Genomic DNA, 22973 nt, shown 5'->3' with positions numbered 1-22973 from the left:
GTAAACCAGAGGATATACTAGACCTCATACTGACCCTGTCCTTCTGGCTTCCCTTCCTCTCCTTCCCAGGCTCCTGCCCCCACCCCCATGCCAATCAGCTAGTATAATTAGATCTCATTGTAGCCTCTGCCCCACCAGCATTTCAGACCCAAATACTTGTTGCTATGTGTTGAATTGTGTCATCCAAATAGATGCATTGAAATCCTAATCCATGGTACCTGTGAACATGACCTTATTTGGAAATAGGGCCTTTGCAGGTGGAATCAAATTCAAATAAAATCATTAAGATGGGCCCTAGTCCGTTATGGCTTGGTGTCCTTATAAGAAAAGGAGAAAACAAATGCATGAAGACAGACACACAGGGAGAATGCCATATGATGACAAAGGCGGAGACTGGAGTGATGCAGCTGCCATCCAAAAAATACCAAGGATTTTTAGCCACCATTAGAAGCTGGAAATAGATGAGGAAGGATTCTACATAGAGTCTCAGACAGAGCATGTTGCTGCTGCCACTATGATTCTGAAATTCCTGCCTTCAGAATTGGAAAGGATTGATTTGTTGTTTTAAGTCACCACGTTTTTGGTAATTTGTTACAATCACCCTTAGAAACTAATATACCGACCTTGACTAGAGCCAGGACCCTCCACCACACCTTCTCTGAGATGGTGAAAATCCACTCCGTCTCATTATGCTTCCTTTCTGTGACCTTGTATTTTCTAATCACAGAAAGTTAAATAGCAAAGCAGAAAATCCTGCTCACTCTAAGGGTAAAGGCGTGGGCCAAGAAACAGACTTATTTTCTGTTATTTTTTCAAAACCCGCCAACATCTCAGATGATGTTACCATTGATGCTCAGCAGCCTCATTATTCTAGGAGATAAAAAGAATTGAGTTTGGGTGTAGGCATGGGGCAGGACCAGACACGAAGAGGGAATTGCCCACTCTGACACCTTTGGAGCGATGTGTTCCAATATTGTTTTAATATCAAATCCAGATAAGCTGGGAGGTCTCATCCTCCTTGCAATGTGTGCACAGAGAAGCACGCATTTTTCATTAAGTGCCAGGTCACCCACAAGTGCTTTGGCAGGGCTGTGTGGAGAAGTTGTATAGCACCTGCCTACATATGTTTGGCACAGTGCCCTCTCCTTGCTTCCTCTCTGATCAGAAGCACATTTATCTGCAACTTTTTTAAAGTCAGGAAAACAAAGAATCTCTCCTAGACTGTTAAAATTTTTAAAACCAATTCCAGACCATACACAATATTTTGGTTGAATTTCAATGATGATATCCTATTGAATTTATTTTGTTCAAGTGAACACAAAGGGAAATTTGTGATAGATAGCTGTAGATATCTGTTGCTCCAAAACTGAACTATTTTCTTCTTTCACTCCACTTAACTCACGTTTTCTAAGGGAAGAGAAAAACTTCCCTGTGTAAATTCTTTGTTTTCCTTTTCTTCCTCTTCCAAGTTTTTCTCTTTGCTACTTTAAGCTCTGTCTTCTTTCAGGTTTAACCCTTCCCCAGGATCTGCTTTGTCTCCCTCCTTGACTCACTTAATCCCTCCCTTCTCCAACTCCTTGCACCGCAATGACCAACCATCATAGCCAGCCTAAGGTAAATCATGAAAGGAAAATTTGCTCTTCAGCATATCGTGTTCTTTGGTGCACCTTTTATCCCCTCACTTCACCACAGTTGGTACCCAACAAGGTGTGACAGGGCCTGATAAATATCTAATTCCTCGTATGCCAGTAGTCACATAATCTTGAACAAGTTATTTAATCTTTCTGTGCCTTTGTTTATACAAAAAGACTTGTTCTTTAATACAAGTGCTCATCCTTGCATTCAATCTCGTGGTTTTCTGAAATTATAGCTGCCTTCTGGTTGAAATTGATATTAGATGTAGCCTCATTCCTGAGATCCTGGGCAGCCATTATATCCCCAGAGTCAAGGAGGATTTAGTTGGCTATGGAAGTGCATGAAGTCATTTAACAAAAAAAAAAAAAAAGAGAGAGAGAGAGATAGACAGAGAAAAACAAAATTCTGTCTTCATGGGAGTTGTTGCATAAATTCAAATGAACAAGGAGTGCCTAAAACTGAGTACACTCTGTAACCATTACCTCTTTCCTGCATCTCACCCCTCCTGGTGCTCTGCTTCCTCCACACTCTCCATCCCAGGTCCGATATTGGTCATTCAACTATATTGAGATTTTAAATCAAGGTGGAACTTCTTTCAACAGTGGTTGTTTTAGGGCTTATTTCTAACAGAAAAACAGAAGTCCTTAACAATCTGATCAAGGCATTTCAACCCTGATGGGTGAGAATTTGGGGAAGGGGTGAATAAAAGAAAGAGAGGTACCTCCTCTGCCCAGGGAAAATGCCAGCCAAGCTAGCATTGACCTCACAACCTACCCTGCTTCCTTCATGTTGAGTTTCCATCTCGTGAAAGAGAGAAACAGAGACAGAGATGGAGAAGCAAAGACAGGCACAAAGAGGGCCACAGTCCAGTTATCTCAGTGTCTACTATCTACTCTGACTTTGTCCTCTGCATCCTACTATCCCCAGGATTCGGTGGTCAAAGATGTTCCTGTTTGGTAACTTTACTCAAGTGTATCCTAACTTGAGCTCCAAAGAATAAACAATTGAAAACTTCAGTCCCTCTCCTTGCCAAGTTTAAGCCTATTGGTGGAGTGAAGGGCTTCACACGTGATTGCTGCAACAGTTAATGAAGCATCATATTGCTTTAGTCAGATTGACCTGTGTGCTCCAGATAACATCATCTCAGGCTTTCCTAACCCTCAAAAACCTACATGCACTTGACCTGATCTCTTAATGCCATGGATAGCGACAGCCCAAACCCTCCCATGGTTTCTAAAGTCCTTTGACACTTGCTTCCAGAAGGCCCTTCCTCATTCTGCCTTCAGTGTTGAACAAACTCTGTTTTACTCCTCCCTAATCCAGTCAGAAACTCAACCTCTTCTCTACTTTATACAAACAAATCTATTCTTACAAAATGACTTATAAGTTTAGGAATTCACTAAAGATGTGCCCAGTCAAGATAGTGTGTCTCATCACCCCTGTACAGCATCCCATTAGTCCACGGCCCTTTGCTGTCCTTCCTCTACAACTTCTCAACTGCCCACAAATTTCTCTTTCTGCTTCCCATAGAGTAACTTCAGTTCCTTCTTTGAAACCTTGATACCAGCCAGCACCAGAGCCCCAAAAGAGTGAGTCTCTGCCCAAGAGAAATAATAGTTGACAATTGCTAAGAGAGCAAACATTCTCCTAAGACACAAATACAGGATAAAGCAACATAGATATTTTTATGTAAGAGAAGAGGGAAAAAACAGGTCTTTAGCATCTAGAGCTGAAGTTCATGGGTCTGTCATAGACATTGGCCCAGAGCATGACCTGATCACCGGAGAAAGTGCAGTTAAACAAGGAGGAAGAAAGTCAATGAAGGAGAGAAAGGTGGAAAGGACTGTGGTGATCTACAGTTTGCTAAAGGCTCATAGAACTCAGGCAAGACATATGTCATCCCTCTGTCCTCATTTTCTTACCTGCAAACTGTTATGCTCAGGACACACTGAGTCTTCGTTCTCACGTCCTTGAAAGATACCAAGGGTTAAGAATGGATTCAGCTCCTTTGAGGCAGAGGTACTTTGTATACTGCATTTGATATTTTGAAAGGGGCATTAGGGAGGGCCAAGATGGCCAAATAGAAAAGAGCATCAACATTTTTACTATACTAGGGCACTAATTAGTCAATCTCAACTGGACTAATGTGCCAAATAGTATCCCAGAGAGTGATTTTCAGAGTAATCTGCATATAGCATTGGCCACCCTGTTGATGGTTCAGATTGATCCAGTCAGTCAGGCTGGCTTCATATATGAGGGAAAGATGGCAATTCCTCCAGGTAGAGGGGGCAGTGTGCTGATGGTAAGCTTAGGAATAGCTGTGTTTGCTGATCAGAATCTCCCAAGTTGCTCTTGTAGTATGTAGGGAGAAAAAAATACACATTTATCTTGGAGTCAAGGTGTTTTCCAAAATCTGTAGGCCCAAGTTGTTAATTCCTACATGCCTCTCTTCTGCCACTTCCCTTTTCTAATAAAGCCACTCCAGTCTTTCCACTATGGTTACCAGAAGCTGGGAGCCATGTTAGGGTAAAGGGCAAAGGTGGGGAAGGAGACCTATCTCACACACACACATACACCTGTTTCATTATCACTTCTATAATTCTGACTTCTGCTAAACATTTACAGAATGCTAAGAATAAAATCAGTGAATGTTTCTGCTGTTATGGATTAACAGTCTGTTTCGGATTAACAGTCTGTTTCAGATTAGCACAAATCAAAGGAATAAAATCAAAAAACAAATTGGAATTGACAAAAAAATAATAAAAGAGAACACTTCATGTCATGTTGATATGAAGTCTAAAGAAGGCCAAAAGCATCATTTCTGGAGGCCTTCAAGTCCATGGCTTTCTTCGGAAGTGAAATCTTTACAGGTTTCTTTTTAGCTCTTCCAAATGAATTATGAGATGATAAAGCACAGGTTGAGCCAAGATCCTTCTCCATGTTCCTTTTGATAAAATGCTAACCAAGGGACCCATGTTGTAAAAGGGAACACATCACATGTAATCTAAAACATCCTTCTCAGGAGTCCAAGTCATTGGCATGACCATAAACCCTCTCTGTTGTTACAGAAGGAGCAGGTGGGAGGGAGAGATGAAGAGAAAAGGATGGAAAGAAAGATGGAGGGGAAAGGAGGAAGTTTGAAAAGAAATCATTAGGTTTCCTACAGTGAGGCTCTAAAAAAACACCTTATTGAAGTATGATTGACATACAAAAAGCTGTACATATTTATTGTATACAACTTGATGAGTTTGGAGATACATATACACCTACTACAGAAAATAAGTAGAAAAGAGAAAAAAAGAATAAAGCACACCTACGAGATCTAGAAAATAGCCTTAAAAGGGAAAATCTAAAAATTATGGGCCCTAAAGCAGAATTAGATAGAAAGATTTGGGTAGAAAGTTTAATCAAAGAACTAATAACAGAAAACTTTTCAAAACAAGAGAAACATATAAATGTCCTTTCATATCTATGAAGCCAACACCACTTCCATCATGCCACATACATATCCATTATCTCCAAAAGTTTCCTCCCATCTTCATTTATTATTTTTGTGTGTGTGATAAAAACACTTAACATAAGACCTACTCTCTTAGCAAATTTTAAGTATACATTACAATATTGTTAACTAGAGGCACCATGCTGTACAGTAGATATCTAGGATTTATTCATCTTGCATAACTGAAACATGGTACCCTTTGATGAATACCTCCCCAGTGAGGTTTTTTATAAGTGAATTTTCAATGTGGATTATCTTTGAACACTTACTTGACTAAAATACTGCCTCAGAGAGTAAGAAAATAAAGGACAAGGAGAGAGAAAATTCCAAATGTCAATTTCAAATGAGTGATTATTTATTTTTAATTTATTCCTAAAATACATAGACATGCCACTAATACAGACAATCTAGTGCTAACTTAAAAACAAAAACAGACATAAGACCAGTGCTTGGAACTTTGCTCTGAAAGAAAGGGTGTTGAGTGAGAAATCTTTCTCCAGCCAAAAAATGTAAGCAATGTCTGAGATGAGCCACAAGAAGTCTAGAACCACTCAGCTCCAGAAGACTCCTTCAGGAGCACCATCCAAAGTATCTAGGTTGAAAAACATGCCTGAGTTCCTACCAACTGCACCCAAGTTGGAGGGTGAGAGGAAGAAGATGGAATGACACATATGGATTGTTGCCAGTTTCTAGGCAGGGGTTGCCAAGAGCAAACACACTCAAATAACCAGAACATTTTATTCTGCCGGAGAGCTGGGTGATTTGATGGCAGAATGCACTCACTTTTCAGGGACTCTGTTAATAAAGACAGAGCAATTCATGACCATCAGTAATGTGTGTGCCCTCATGTCGATCACAACAGCAGGTCTGACTTTTGTAAGCTTATTTGCACTTGGTCCTAATGATGGGAGATTTTTTGAGTCTCTTTATAGCAAGAGTCAGAAAACTTTATCTGTAAAAGATTAGAGAGTAAATATTTGATGCTTTGCAGGCCATACTCTCCATAACAATTATTCAACTCTGCTGTTGTAGTGTAAAAACAGCACATACTGTATACATGACTGACCATTGCTGTGTTTCAATAAACCTGTATTTACAAGAACAGACAGCGGGCCAGATTTAGCTCACAGGCTGTAGTTTGCCAACCCTTGCATTAGACAATCAGCTTGTAACTCCAACATGCCCCTAGAATGGCTGATTCATAGTTCACAGCAGGGCATGAATAGTGATGAGGACTTCTGAATTAGTGTCATGCTCATCCACTCACTCATATTTACCCTTAACATAACACCCTGTGTTGGTTTCAAGTTGGCTTCAAGTTCTCTGAAACACTTCCCATGAAAAGGTGAAATACAGCCTCTTCTCTTGAATGGACATGGTCTCTGTAACCACTTGAACAATAAAATACAGCAAAAGTGATGCTGTGCTTGTTTCCAGGCCTAGGCTCTAAAATACTGGCAGTCTCTACTTCCTATTTTTTGAACATTTGCTCATGTAATCCAGCTGCCATGCCGTGAAGAAGACCAAACAGTCCTACAGAGAGTCTCAAATGGAAAGGAATTGAGGTTCCTGGCCAACATTCCACTTGAGCTCCCAGCCTGGGCCCTAAAACACTTCCTGCAGGGTCCTTCACATACTCTATTGTCTGTCGGTCACAGGCAGAGGATCTGGTGGAATGCTCTTGGGTGCTGAGGAATGGCAAAGTCACTACATGAAAGAGTCTGGGTCCCTGAGGACTGAATAAAGCAGAGGTACCTCTACAACCTGCACCCCTACTCACACCGCCAACCTCCAAGGACATCAGCCTGTATTGGACTGTGATGTAAGTGAGAACCTTGATTAAGTCATTGGGATTTCAGGCATTGTTACATATCCCCCAAAGTTGGCATACCTTAAAAAAGAGGGAAACAAGGAAAGTGGGCCACTCTTGACAAATGTTACCACAGGACAGCAAGATTTGAGGGGAAAAAAAAATAATAATAATAATGTGCAGAATTTTCAAGGACAAATCAGCAGAGCTTCATGATTGACTCACATTATGAATCAGAGCCTTCTGTGTTCTAAAACATAAATGATACATGTGGACTGTTTACACAGCAGTGCCTACTCAACAGTTGGACTTTCATAGAGCTGGGCAAATGTACTTGAAAAATGGAGCTTTTTCCAGAGCTGGTCTTAAGGAAGGAAGATGGACAGGCAGTCAACTCTGAGCTGTGATTGGAAGCTTCCCCCATATCTCTACACACAATACCTGAAATTGCTAATTACTTCTGTTAAAGCAATCTAATGTACAGGTAAATATAGAAAAATTAACTGAGAGGACTCACACTTTAGACCCGGAGTCAACAAACTATGGGCCCTGGCCAAATCCAACCTGCAGACTATTTTTGTTTGGTCAGTGAGCTAAGAATGGTTTTCACATTTGTAAATAGCTGAAAAATTCAAGAGAAGAATAATATTCTGTGGCAAGTGAAAATTACAAAATTTACTTTTCAATAACCATGGTTTATTGAAACACAGCAATGTACATTTCTTTAATTTTGTCTATGACTACTTATTCAGTACTACAACAGAATTCAGTAGTTGCAATAAAGACTGTATAGCCCACAAAGCCTAAAATACTTACTACAAGCCCTTTACAGAAAATGTTTGCCAACCCTTGCTTTAGACCACGATGGTCCATTAACCCTTTATCCTGAATTAATAGACTGGCCCCCTCTCCTAACAAGCTCTGAGGACACAGTCCATTGGTCTGGCAGTGTCATAATGGGGTGAGAGGTGAGATGTGGCTGAGAATCCAAGAGCTCAGGAGCATGACACACTGCCCAGGGAGCGAGTGACAATGGAGGGTCTCAGAGTGTCGGGGTGAGTATAGGCACTTAGGAGAGGATGTCTGACCCACAGAAGCAGTCGGGGGAAAAGCGAAAGGAGAAAAAATAGAAAACAAAAATTTAAATATTCTCCCAGTTAGTCCCAGTTCCCGCAACCTATAAATATATCCAGTGGTTTTAATGCTTTGTTAAAGAAAAATAAACTGATTAAAAGAGTCATGTGTAAAGAAATTTCAAAAACAAAGTTTGACAAGGAAACACAAAGGGCAAACATCTTATATAACACAGGGCAATGTTTTCCGGTTTTGTGGAAATCAGTAATTCAGCTCAATGCTAATACAACTTCAGATGACTCTGTTCCCAAACCTGCCCTCCCAGTGATGGGCTTAGCTGGTTATGCCTGAGTTTCTAGAGGGTCTCTCTTCTAAACTGCTGCTTCTTGTGGAGCCAGAGTCTCATCTTAAACCTTCACGGAGTGGAAACAAGAGGATAAAAAACAGGAAACTTCAAAGGATTCCTCACTCCAGCCAGCCTTAGAGCCATATCCCCTAAGACCGCCTTGAATTTGGCTTTAGCAGGGCCCAGAAGGGCCCATAAGGGATTGGGGAAAACAGAACTCTTTGTTCATATTCCCATCTTCAACTTGACATCAGCCCAAAGCTACAGCCTGCTCAGCTGGCACAGGTTGGCACTTGGACCCAGGTAGACTAATTTCTAGGAGATTTGTTCTCAGTAATCTTTCTTTCAAAAGGTTGGGAAAAGCTTCAAAGTAATAAATATAATACACAAACTTTTTCTAAGTAAAATAATAATACAGATTTGACATCTGTGCAGATTTCAACTCCAAGCAGAGACAAGGAAAGAAACTTCAAATGAAACTCTCCCACTCCTACCTCCTTTCATACACATCTTGTTCTTTCAGGGAACCTCCACTCCTCACTAATTCCCTCACTCCTTTAAAGTTCCCCTGGCCTCCAACTGCTTCCTTGAGATCACTCAGTAACCAGTCCCTCCTAAGGTGTCCTGACAAGACTGAAGAAGCATGATGTTTTTCAAAAATTAATAATCTTTTAAATATCACCAGTGAGTTTACCATGGAAAATGAGAAGTGCTGCCCTAAATGCCATGGACATTTAAGACGATATAAATGCTGGTCCTGAGCTCCATGAGGCGATCATCTAACACAAAAACAAAGTTGTAAAATATGGTAATGAACAAAACCATAGGCTCTTAGGACTGCAGAGAGCCTGAGGTATAATCTAGCTCAACCAGGTCATTTTCCAGATACAGTAAGTAGTAGCGCCATCTCCAAGTTTTTTCCTCAATTCTCAGCCCAGAGCCATCTTGAATACTCCCTGTTGCCTCTAAGTATTCTTTCTGCCATCCTCAGCCTCCCTAGATCAGCTGTCTTCAGAAGGATAGAAACTAACCAAGCATTCACCTACTAATCATGGTAAACACTTTTATGACTCTTTTGTTATTTTATGTAAAAATGTATGAAAGTTTCTTGTGGATTGCCACATGATGTTTCTTGTGGAATAGAATCAATAAGCTATCATATTCTTCTGAGTCAGTGTGACCCACCTTAAATACCTAAGTAAAACTGTATTTGTAAAGAAAATCTATGATAATTAAAGAAGTGCCTCTACCTCATAGGGAACCAAGTAATCACCTGAGACTATAACCTAATACAAAGATACAGGATTAATCACAGAGCCAACTTAACGCTGCACAGAAACCCATTCCAATTTTATCCACGAAACAGGGTTTGCATTAACTTTAACATATAAGTGGGCATGTACATTTGGCTTAAAAGAAATGGGGATGTGGCATGGGAAAGAATTATGTATAGATACGGTTTGGATATTTCAGATTGTACAATTATACACTATGAAAAATATACACCAAATTTTAATTTGCATATCACTGACTGACAGGAACCAAGTAAACCGTAAAATAATTCAAAGCATCAGAGAGAAGTTAACTGGGCCCTAATCAGTAGCCAGTGTGGTCTAGTCCAGTAAATTTTGGTAGTTGAAGTAACAGTTTACAAACAATGTAGACAGACTGAAAAATGTGAACCGTTACTGGTTCGTATCCAATATTACAAGAATAATGCTAGACCTATTCCATAAATGTCTTCTAGTTGGAAAGTCTGTGACAAGGGAAGAAAAACTGAGTTGGGCTTTGACCAAGTCCAGCATGTAACTGTTTCCTAGTCCTTGGAAAATATCAAGCTCCCTCTGTCTCCATGGTTTTCAACCCTGACTGCACAACTACTGCCCAAAGAAATTTTTTTTTTCTTTTTTGAGACAGAGTCTCCCTTTGTCACCCAGGCTGGAGTGCAGTGGTGCAATCTCGGCTCACTGCAAGCTCTGTCTCCTGGGTTCACGCCATTCTCCTGCCTCAGCCTCCTGAGTAGCTGGAACTACAGGCGCCCGCAACCACGTCCGGCTAATTTTTTGTATTTTTAGTAGAGACAGGGTTTCACCATGTTAGCCAGAATGGTCTCGATCTCCTGACCACGTGATCCACCCGCCTCAGCCTCCCAAAGTGCTGGGATTACAGGCGTGAGCCACCACGCCTGGCCAAGAAAATTTTTTAAATACATATAAGCAGCCCCCTACCCAGATAAATTAAATCAAATATCTGTGAGTGGGTCTTGGTATCTTCATTTTTTTTTTAAAGAGCTGTTTGGGAGGTTCTAACATGTAACCAGGGTTTAGAACCACTGCATCTCCTCTGGAGACACTCCAATGTCCAAAATCCCCAGACAGAAGAAAATACCAAGATAGTTTACATGGTAATTGGAGGCAGCAGCCCCAGCAGTTATGGAAAAAAACTTCTGTCTTCTTCTTTTCTGCAGCAACCAGCATTTCCAGGGAAGACATGCTAAGTTGCCACCCTCTCCAACTCTGAATCTATAGGCAAGATTCTTCCCAGCTCTATGCCCCTGTAGGTTCTGCTAAGAAGACCATCACCCTACATGAGAAGAGATACTGTGTGATACGGAATTAAGAGCCATCAGAACTCAACAATTCTGACTCCACAATTATTAATGCACACTCTTTTGCCTACCTAGTGCATAGGCTGGGGGATATTCAAAGAGGTCCTTAGGTTGTTGTCCTTAGCGGTCCTCCAGGCACTATAAAGATTGATGAAATTTTTTTCTTAGAATATTTCTATAAGAGTTCTCATAAGTAAAGTCTGGGAGCCTCATTTCTAATGTTTTCCTTTCTACAGTTGAATTCATGAAAAAGCGGAATTCAAAATTATATTCGTTAAATATACAATATTTTCAGTCTTTTAGACATATTGAAGATCTGTTAACCACCAACAGATGTATTATAGAGTGGTTTTCTTTGGACAAAATTAAAGCTATTCATCCCCAGAATCCGTCTAGCTGCTTCAAGGTGTGTTGAGCCCAAAGCATAGTTAATTTAGTGTTTGCTCCACTGTGGCTAATTAAAATATGCTTTAGGTGGTTCAGCTATTTTCCCAAGCAACTTGTCCCCCTGAGTTGATCTAGTTCTTTCCTTCCTTCCTTTTATTTCTGTGATTCATCCAACAATCATGTTATTTCAGAAACCACAGTGCAGAGAATAATCATTAGCCAACTTTAGTTGAAATGCAACATTAATCCTTAATTTATTCTTCTGAGGAAAGTCATGCTCAAGCATTCTTTCACTCATTTTCCATGAAAAGCTAAGCTTTCAGCCCAAATTGTGTCAATGGTAGCTTCCCAAATGAAATTCCAGCATGCTTTCAGACTCAGGCACCACAGGGATGCAGGTGGATGAGAAAAAGCTCAATTTAAATTGAGTTAGAAACTTCTGGACATTACTTTCACTAAATAACCTTGTAGTAAACCCATCTAATGAAAATCAGATCTCATTCAGAGCAGGGAAATTTGCTTTTCTGGAAGAAACTAAATTGGTCCCATAAGATCTATTACCCCAAGAGCTAAAGGTCCTGTCTACACAGCACTAAATAAAGTGGTCAATGAATTTAGCCAAAATCCCTAAAAAATAACAAAATATTCTCTTAAAATTTAAATCCTTTTAGGGAACATATTGAATAGGTTGACTCATGTTTGTTAATGGGTTTCAGACACACTTGTTCCTTGATCAAATAAATGTACTGTTAATGAAGAGATATGTTTGAGTGTTTTCTGTGTGTTCAGTCAGAACTGTATTGAGTCAGAAAGAGATCTGCTAGGTGTATAATTCTGATGCAGTAAAAAACAAGAGGTTTACATGACTTCTGCTATTCATTATATGTTATGATGCAATATAACACATATATGTTTGGAAATTTTGATTTTTTTCTCTTTTGATGCAAAAAACAAATCTAAGTCATTTCCATTTTAGTTACCAGACCTAGCATAATAAATAATGCATAGTAAGTTCTTAAAGAGTGTGTGTGGCATGAATAAACAAGTGAATAAATGAACGAATATTTTTCAGGCATATGGGGTCTATTAACCTGAGAGTTCATAGTAACAAAAACACTTTGTCAAGTAGTATTACACCTGGTACTAGAGATTGCTCCATTTTCACCAAAATTCATGTTTTCTTCTCCTTGAGCATATAGGTAAATCCCCTTTTTGCAGCCTCCCTTGCATTGGATGTGGCCCTATGATGAGATCTAGCCAATGGAACATGAGTGAAAGAGGTATGAGCCACTTCCAGATCTCACTCTTAAAACTGTCCATGCTCCTCCCCTTCGAGCTAATTGGAATTGAGACGAGCACAGTGAACTTGAAGTTCACACATATGTGATGGCAGAGCCTCATCAACCTGAAACCCTGAATGGCAGTGGAGACTTCTCACCATCCCAGAAGATATGTTTATTATTATCCCAACTTTACCAGTGAGAAAACTGAGTCACAGAAGTTAATCATAGATAATAAGGGGCAGTAAGGGATCTAAACTGGGGCCACTTCTGCCTCAGTCATCATATTCTTCTTCAAAAATACTCAGAAGCTTTAAAGGAATTTCTGAATCATTGGCCTATAACCTCTCCCAGGTGACCATTCCCATAGCCTGGAATAAAAGTAATGATTTTTTTCAATATGCCATTTTCCATCTGTCCTCCTTCACTTATTCCCTCCCTTCTAACAGATCAATCGTTCCGGTGAGTGCATATAATGATGGCACACCCACTTAGTGAGACTCCCCCAGACCTGCCATAACTTCTGTTTTATCCTAGTTATTGTGTCTACCACTCAAACAATGTAATCCTGGCTGTTCATTAACAGATTATTGACAGTCACATAAAATAGAGCTTATGCATTCTGTAAGGTTTTCTCCATTTAAAACAAAACAAAAAGCATGATTAAATATTGCACAAGGTTGGCCAAAAAAATCTAAAAGTTTTTATATTTTACTACAAAAACATTCACATTAAATTATTCAGAAACAGGTAGATGATAACCATAGAATTCATTTAAAGGTTATGTATAGTAATGTTCAAATATGTCTATAACATACAATAATACCTAATATAAAAGGCATGACTTAGAAATCAGAATATTCTCTTTAACTGAAATGGCCAATTAGCTGAGAATTAATTCATTTATCCAATAAAACTCCCCAAGGCAGAGATGCATTTAAGATGGGGACATGGAACTGAGCTCCGGGGGTGCCCACACAAATAGGCAGAACTTTAAAATGGCCTTGTACAAAAGGAATGTTATCTCCAATGACCTTAATAACAGTCCACCTAGAAGAGAAATAAATATCTTGCCCCTGAAATTTATTACATGCAGAGCAGAGAAACTCACATACATGGAGCAGTTCATGAAGAGTGTTGTATATATCACAAGTCAAATGGAATTTAGAACCTGAGACTCGGCTGAGCATGGTGTCTCATGCCTGTAGTCTCTGCATTTTGAGAGACTGAGGTGGAAGGATCACTTGAGCCCAAGAGTTAGAGGCTTTAGTGAGCCATGATCATGCCACTGCACTCCAGCCTAGATGACAGAGTGACACTCTGTTTTAAAAAAATAAAATAAAATAAAATATGAGACTGTAGCTGACTCAGAAGCAAAAGTGTAAGAAAACTGACCACAGGTTCCAGTTCCTACTTGTGTGTCTTGATGACCAAAATCAATATACTAAATCTTTTCAGTAACTTCATAAGCATTATATTTCCTCTAAATATCAGAGCTGATACCCAGCCATTTGGACAAGTATTATATTCCCATATTCTACCCTTGACTTCCATCTTCCCCAGGATATCCGCTGCTCTAGAGTCACAATACTAATGGCACAGAAAAGTTTTGGAGTCAAGCAAATCTTCTAAATGAAATTGGGTGTGCTTAGGTTTCATAAATGGTGTTTTTAAAAGTTTATTTAGAGACAGGGTCTTGCTATGTTGCCCAGGCTGGACTCAAACTCTTGGGTTCAAGTGATCCTCCTGCCTCAACTTCCCAAGTAGCTAGGATTATAGGTATGCAAACAAAATGTTAACTGCTGAAAATATTGATATTTCTTATATTATTGTTTTACAAAAGTCTTTAGATAAAACAAAAAAGTCCCCCCAAAAAAATGGATGGAGTTGTGGCACACGTAACCCCAAAGTAAATTTGATTCAGCCCTGGAACATACTTTCTACTTGAACCTCAACTATATGCAATAATACAAACAGAGAAATGGTCAGGGTACAGACTTTTAATTTTAAAATTATTTTATTTGCCATTGTAATGTATTATTGCATACTATCTGGGGCCTTTTCCAGAATAAGTAAGGAAGAGATATTAGAAAGGACCAACCGAGAGAAGGATGGATAGAGCTCATCAGTTCACCCTTAGAAAACTGCTAGTGCATGTCAGTTTTCACTGACAGATGGAAAAATTATAATTAGGAATATGCAGTGAGACTTTCATAAAGTTAAATGTATTCAATTCAAAAAAACTATAATTTTAAGATTATATCATTTCTATTCTTCAGTATTCAAGTGTGCTTTCTTTAATGAAATGATATAACTATATGGGATAGTTGCTAGTATTTGCCCATAATTGGCAAAATAAAAAAGTTATCAATTCTATTCTATACCCAGAGGTATTTCCTGAGATTCTACTGGTCCATGGAATCCAACATCTAGAAGTCACTAAACTAATTCACTGTCTTTCTCATAAATTATAGTTTAAATATGGCAATAGATGACGAATACAGGGTTTCTTTGATAAGTCTCCAGATGATTTACCCATGGACTGGAGTGTTGAAGACTAGAAGTGTTTTGCTGGTATTTTCTGTGTACTCAGTAGAGATCTAAGAATCCCCACTGGAGAGGGAAATCCCTGGTTGGTCTTTTTCAACAAAGAGTTTACAACCACCTAAATGAACTAGAAAGAAAACACACACACACACACACACACACACACACACACACACACGGCTTTCTGAATAGACACAAAAGCATTAAAAAGAAATCACGGTGAGAGTGCATATTGATGTGGAGGAAAGCAAAGTTGCAGACTCAGCTACCATGAATTGGTAGAGAAGTGAGAGGAACTGGGCACAGAGGAACTTCTTGACAGGAGGCTTTAAACAACATGCCCAGAATTTAGTCAGAAGTTCATGGCAGACTAATGCTCATCATACTCAACCCAAGTATCAGGTTCAATCAGGAATGAAGAGGCAAGGAAATGTCTGAGGACCCCAAAATTCACTCTCTCCTTTCAGTCACAATCTAAAAATAAGCCTCCATTAACATTATTTTAGATCAACTTAAAAGTTTTAAAGACATGAAGCCCAGTTATGAGTCTAGCAGCATAATTTATGTGAGACATGAGTCAACTGTGGTCTAGTTCACTCATTCTCAATAGAGAGAAAATTGGTTTATGGTGGGGCATGAAAAAAATCTTAGATATTACAGTGGTTTATGTTCTTCCAAAGCTTCATCCTACCTGAAAAAATATTATTTCTCAATGTTTAATTTCTCTCACTAGGGAAAAAATAATTTTAATTAAATTAATTCACAGACATAAATTTTAATTTTATTCCATTTCTCTTCTTAGAGAGGCAACAATGAATAGAGTTGGAGGAACATTGGTCTGGATCTAGAAATAGAATGAGACGTAGCTTTACTAATGACATTTCTTTTTTGCATTTTTTAATGAAGACTGTCCTTAGTGTCTCAGTTCCCATTTCAGCATTCTTTTCTCTTCCTGAGGAGTCCCTGGTCCCAAGTTCTGACACACAATTCTTTTTGTACTCAGGAAAATATTTGCCATATCAATCATCTATACATTAGGGAAAATTTAAGACAAGTTTTCTCCTTTTGGCATATTGGAATTATAAGGCTTTTATCACACTATGGAATAAAAGGATTACTGCATTGTTAACCTTAATAATTATCACATCACATCACATCACATCACATCACATCACATCACAGGGACACACACTTGCTGGATTTAAAACTGTGTTTGTACTGATTAGCAGACATTCTTCCAGATGTGCCAGGTAGTCATTGTCCTTACTATAATACTTAGACTTTATTGCCCAAATGTGTCAAGACCCAGGACCCAAAAGGTATGACCAACAAGGAGTGGGCATATGGTAGTAGCTAAAGCTTATTAAGCTCTTACTATGTACTAGGCCCTGTTCACATCACTATATGTGCCCAACTCTATGAAGCTCCAAACAACTAAAACAGCTACTAATAATAGCATCTCCTCTATTTTTGAGATGAAGAAACGAAAAAGAGAAAAGTTAAGATCTATGCCAGGCTACATGCCCAGCAAGTACCAGAGCAAAGGTTTACACCCTGCTAATTTCACACCAGAGCTTGCTTCCTGAAGCACTTCACAATACTGCCCTGGAAACTGGTTCAGAGAAAGAACTCTTGGGCCTGGTAGATCAGCATTCAAATCCTGTCTCTAACATTTCCTACCTGTGTGACTTTGAACTAATTATCTACTTTATTTGAGCCTGTATTTGCAGTTTGCTCACCTCATAGGAATATTATAAGGCATAAATGAGATTGTGCCTAGCCGAACAAAGCAGGACTTAAATAATAATCAAGATCAATATTGTTAAGGTGTCAATTCTTTCCAAATTGATCTACAGATTCAATGCAGTACAGTCAAAATATCAGCAAGTTATTTTGTGGATACCAACAAACTGATTCTAAAAGTGTATATGGAGAGGCGAAAGACAGAATAACCAACAGAATATTGAAGGACAAGAGCCAAAATAGAAGAATAACACTAATCAACTTTGTTTATTTTTATTTTTTACGTTTTTTTTTTCCTTTAACTTTTAGTTTAGATTTAGGGTGTACATGTGCAGGTTTGTTACATGAGTATATCGCATGATGCTGAGGCTTGAGGTATGGATCCCCTCATCCAGGTAGTGAGCATAGTAACCAAAAGGTAGTCTTTCAATCCATCCCCCTTCCCTCCCTTCCCCCTCCAGTACTCCCCAGTGTCTATTGTTCCCATCTTTGTGTCCATATGTACTCAGCGTTTAGCTCCCACTTACAAATGAGAACATGTGGTATTTGGTTTTCCGTTTGTGCATTAATTTGCTTATGATAATGGCCTCCAGCTGCATCCATGTTGCTGCAAAAGACATGATTTCATTCTTTTTTATGGCTGCATAGTATACCATGGTGTGTATGGACTACATATTTTTAATCCAGTCCATTATTGATGGGCATTTAGGTTGATTCCATGTCTTTGCTATTGTGACTAGTGCTGCAATGAATATATGCATGCATGTTTCTTTATGGTAGAATGATTTAATTTCTTTTGGGTATATAGCCAGTAATGGGACTGGTGGATTGAATGATAGCTCTGTTTTAAGTTCTTTGAGAAACTTTCAAACTGCTTTCCACAGTGGCTGAACTAATTTGCATTCCCACCAACACTGTATAAACATTCCCTTTTCTCTGCAGCCTCACCAGCATCTGTTATTTTTTTACTTTTTAATTAGAGCCATTCTGATTGGTATGCAATGATATCTCATTGTGGCTTTGATTTGCATTTCTCTGATGATTAGTGATGAACATTTTTTGTATGTTTTTTGGCCACTTGTATGTCTTCCCTTGCAAAGTATCTGCTCCTGTCCTCTGCCCATTTTTTGATGGGGTTATTTGGTTTTTGTTTGTTGATTTAAGTTCCTTACAGATTATGGATATTAGACCTTTGTCAGATGCATAGTTTGCAAATATTTTCTCCCATTCTGTAGGTTGTCTGTTTACTCTGTTAATAGTTTCTTTTGTTTTCAGAAGCTCTTTAATTAGGCTCCACTTGTCAATTTTTTGTTGCAATTGCTTTTGGAAAATTAACCAAGAATTCCTTGCCAAGGCCAATATCAAGAAGGGTATTTCCTTGGTTTTCTTCTAGAGTTTTTATAGTTACAGGTCTTACATTTAGAATTTTAACAAATCTTGAGTTAATTTTGTATATGATGAAAGGTAGTAACGTAGGGGTCCAGTTTCATTCTTCTGCATATGGCTAACCAGTTATCCTTGCACCACTTATTGAATAGGGAGTCCTTTCCCATTTGCTTGTTTCTGTTGGCCTTGTCAAAGACCAGATGGCTGTGATGTGTGGATTTATTTCTGGGTTCTCTATTCTGTTCCATTGGTCTATGTGTCTGTTTTTACACCAGTACCATGTTGTTTTGGTTACTATATCCTTGTAGTATAGTTTGAAGTTTGGTAGTGTGATGCCTCTGACTTTGTTCTTTTTGCTTAGGATTGCTTTGCCTATTCAGGTTCATTCTGGGGGTGCATATATTTAGGACACTTTTTCTAATTCTGTGAAAAACTATGTTGGTAGTTTGAAAGAAATAGTATTGAATCTGTACATTGCTTTGGGCAATATGGCCATTTTAATGATATTGACTATTCCAATCCATGAGCATGGAATGCTTTTTTCATTTATTTCTATCTTCTCTGATTTCTTTCAGCAGTGTTTAGCAGTTCTCTTTATAGAGCTCTTTTACCTCCTTGGTTAGCCATATTCCCTGATATTTCACTTTTTTGTGTAGTAAATGAAAGTATGTTCTTAATTTTACTCTCAGCATGAACGTTATTGGTGTATAGAAATGCCACTGATTTTTGTACATTGATTTTTGGATCTTGAAACTTTGAGAAAGTCATTGATCAGTTCTAGAAGCCTTTAGGGTTTTGTAGGTACAGAATCAGATTGTCAGAAAAGACAGATAGTTCGATGTCTTTTCCTATTTGAATGCCTTCCATTTCTATCTCTTGCCTGATTGCTCTGGCTAGGACTTCCATTACTACGCTGAATAGTAGTGATAAGAGTGGGCATCATTATCTTGTTCCAGTTCTCAAGAGGAATCGTTCCAGCTTTTGTCTGTTCAGTATAATGTTGGCTGTGGGTTTGTCATAGATGGCTGTTATTATTTTTAGGTGTGTTTTTTCAATGCCTAGTCTGTTGAAGGTTTTTATCATAAAGGGATGTTAGATTTTATCAAAAGTTTTTTTCTGCAAATATCGAGATGATCATATGATTTTTGCTTTTAATTCCATTTATGTGATGAATCACATTTACTGACTTGCAAATGCTGAACCACGTTTACATTCTAGAAATAAAGCCTACCTGATCATGGTGTTTTAACTTTTCTTTTCTTTTTTTTTTTGGAGAGGGAGTCTCACTCTGTTACCCAGGATGGAGTACAGTGACACAGTCTCGGCTCACAGCAGTCTCCACCTCCCAGGATCAAGCAATTCTCCTGCCTCAGCCTCTTGAGTAGCTGGGATTACAGGTGCACACCACCACACCCGGCTAACTTTTGTATTTTTAGTAGAGACAGGGTTTCACCATGTTGGCCAGGCTGGTCTCAAACTCCTGACCTCATGAGATCTGCCCTCCTTAAATTCCCAAAGTGCTGGCATTATAGGCATGAGCCACCACACCAGGCTGGTGTGTTGACTTTTTGATATGCTGCTGTACTTGGTTTGCTAGTACTTTGTTGAGAATTTTCGTGTCTATATTCCTCAGGGATATTGGCCTGAAGTTTTCTTTTTTCACTGTGTCTCTTCCAGATTTTGGTATCAGGCTGATACTGTCTTCACAGAATGAGTTAGAGAGGAGCCTCTCCTCAATTTTTTGGAATCATTTCTGTGGTACCACTTCATCTTTGTACCTCTGACAGAATTCAACTGTAGACCCATCTGGTCCAGGGCTTTTTTGGGTTAGTAAGTTTTTATTACTGATTCCATTTTGGAACTTGTTATTGGTCTGTTCAAGTATTCACTTTCTTTAGGGTTCAATCTTGGGAGGTTGTGTGTTTCCAGGAATTGTTTTCATTTCCTCTATATTTTCGAATTTATTTGCATAGAGTTGTTCATTATAGTCCATGAGGACCTTTTGTATTTTTGTGGGATTAGTTGTAATGTCAACTTTGTCATTTCTGGTTGTACTTAGTTGGATCTTCTTTGCTTTTCTTTGTTAATCTAGCTAGCAACTACCGAACTTTAACACTTACTATAAAGCTACAGTAATCAAGACAGTGTCTTACTAGCAAAAGAATAAACACATATATCAATGGAACAGAATAGACAGCCCAGAAATAGATCCACACAGATATAGTCAACTGATCTTTGACAAAGAAGCAAAGGCAATACAAAGAACAAATGATAGTTATACAGGGAATCTGCACCTCCCATTCAATGTTGCTGTAAACCTAAAACTCCTCTAAAGAATAGTCTATTTAAAAAAGGAAAAATAATCAGGATAGGCAAAAGATCAAGACTAGGAAGACAGAGAAAGAAGAGTCTTCTCGGCTTACAATCTTCTGAGCCCAAGGTATCTAGGATAGCACTTAGGGAGGTAACAATGAAAAGATAAGTGCAGAATCTTCAGATAGCAAGAGAATTCAGTCAGGCACATGGTCAGCCAGAGTGCTAGGGGCCACTCAGACAAGGATAGAGAAAAGAACCGAGTATCTGTGTTGACAGATATGCGTTGGTGACCAAAGTACTCCTGAGATGTCTCCTTCCTAGCTCCAGATCCCATCCCAGAATAAGTCCTTCTCCAGAGGCAAAGCTTCCACCTCTCCCACTCATCTATAGCTTCTTGAACATATCAAACAAAGATGTAAAGGGTGTACTAGTTAAGCTCTTGTTGAATTCCTATAACAATATTGGAAAGAATATGCAGCACTTCAATGCAGACAAATGATGACAAACCACTGAGAGGGCTATGGGAATGAATGTTCTAAAAGAGCCAGGAATCAGGAAGCTCTGCTCCCTGGAATCAAATATAAGCCAAAAAGCATTCTCACCTGGTAGCCTCAAACATATCACATAGTTAGAAGGTGCTGCCAAAAACTGAGATCAAAAAGAATGGAGAGAAGAGGGGAGAAGAGAGACCCAACATTTTCCCCCAGGACCAAGGTAAAGACACTTAATAGCGTGACCCACCCTATGGCACCTTAGAAACAAAAGGTCACCGTCCAAGTGCAAATGAACTTCTTTCCCTGCTGTGACTGTATTTCATAACTTTTGTTGCACTTCCTAATGTGGAGCTGCTCCATCCATGAGGTCATTTGTTTTCCTGGGAACTCAGTTACAGGGCTTGCCAATCATTCAGATCATAGCTCTGGCCAGGAAAGCTGTGTGAGGAAAGAAATGCATTAAACTCTTTACTGCTCTCTGTTAGGTCAGTCAAAGCGTTTGAATCCCATACGATTGTCTTTAAAAAAAAAAAAAGTTATGCATACAAAGATAACAAGTTCCAAATGTTGTCTTTTTCTAAAGGTACATTTGCTTCAAATCATATGTTTTTAATCTATGACACAACAGTCTCAGTTATAATTATTCCAATGCCACATATTATCCAAAAGCCAAGAGATAACATGCAGAAGTGATGAATGCGTTATTGGTGCTACAGAATCAATCTGTTGATTCAAAACAACAGAGTCACACAGAAAAAGAAGAAATAGTAAGCAACAGATCCAAGTTGCATTATGCCTGCTCACAGAACAGAACAGTTTCAGGCCTTCCAGGCCAGTAGCAAAGGATCCTTACTTTGAGGAAGGACTCTGGTGTTAGTCATTTGCACTTTAATGTGAATTTGAATTACTCAAACCCCACACTCTATTTGCATTTGAACTTTTACCTATTATTGGAAAACAAAAAAGGTTTTCTCTGTTTATTAAAGGAATTTGGAACCTTGATGAATATATAAAATAGATACAGAAAGAGAGACAGGGAAATCCACAATATGTTTAAGAAAAGAGACTTTACCAAGAGTGTTTTTAATTGCACACTGCTGAAACATTAGCTTTAGTGCCTCCTTAGCCTTATAACCACAGAATCTAGTACAAGATTTCTTTTTTTTTCTTTTTTTTTTTTTTTTCTTTTTTTTTTTTTTTTTTTTTTTTTTTTTTGTCACATCCCATCAAGCATCAGGCTCCAAAAAGTGTTTTTTGTTTGTTTGTTTGTTTGTTTTGCTCTGGGTAAATATTACCCATTTTTCAACGCATATCTCAAAATGGAGAAACTAAACAATAATTGAGAAGACCTATATTTTCCTGTCTTCACCACTGTAGTTTATGTCATTTGACTAATTGATAGACGTAAAGCTTTAGACATGTATAAACTCTAGGATTTAGTGAAACACTGTAAACAATGTAGACTGTCTTATAAATATGATACAATCCACTGAAATTCATATTTTAGAGATTTCAAAAAAGAAAGACCCAAAACATTGTCTAGATGGAACTTTGGAATCTTAGAGATCTCCTCCTTTCCCAGCAATGATGCTGTTACTGAACTAGACCTGTTTTGCCCATGATGCAGTATGCTAATCACCAAGACAATGAGATTTGCAGCAGAGAAAGCATTTATTTATGTGGCAGCCAAACCAAGAGATGGGAAAGCAGGTCTCAAACCCACCTCCCCAAAGATGGGGACTGGGAATCCTTTTGGAATAGCAGAGCAGAGTGGTGTGAGGCAGAGAAAAGTGAGTGGGGGTAAGGAAAAGTGTGGTAATCTATGTTCTGTGCAAGAATTAGTCAAGA

This window comes from Mandrillus leucophaeus, unplaced genomic scaffold, assembly GCF_000951045.1.
Source record: "Mandrillus leucophaeus isolate KB7577 unplaced genomic scaffold, Mleu.le_1.0 Scaffold1066, whole genome shotgun sequence".
In the NCBI taxonomy this organism is placed as follows: domain Eukaryota; kingdom Metazoa; phylum Chordata; class Mammalia; order Primates; family Cercopithecidae; genus Mandrillus; species Mandrillus leucophaeus.
This window is presented reverse-complemented; position numbering follows the sequence as displayed.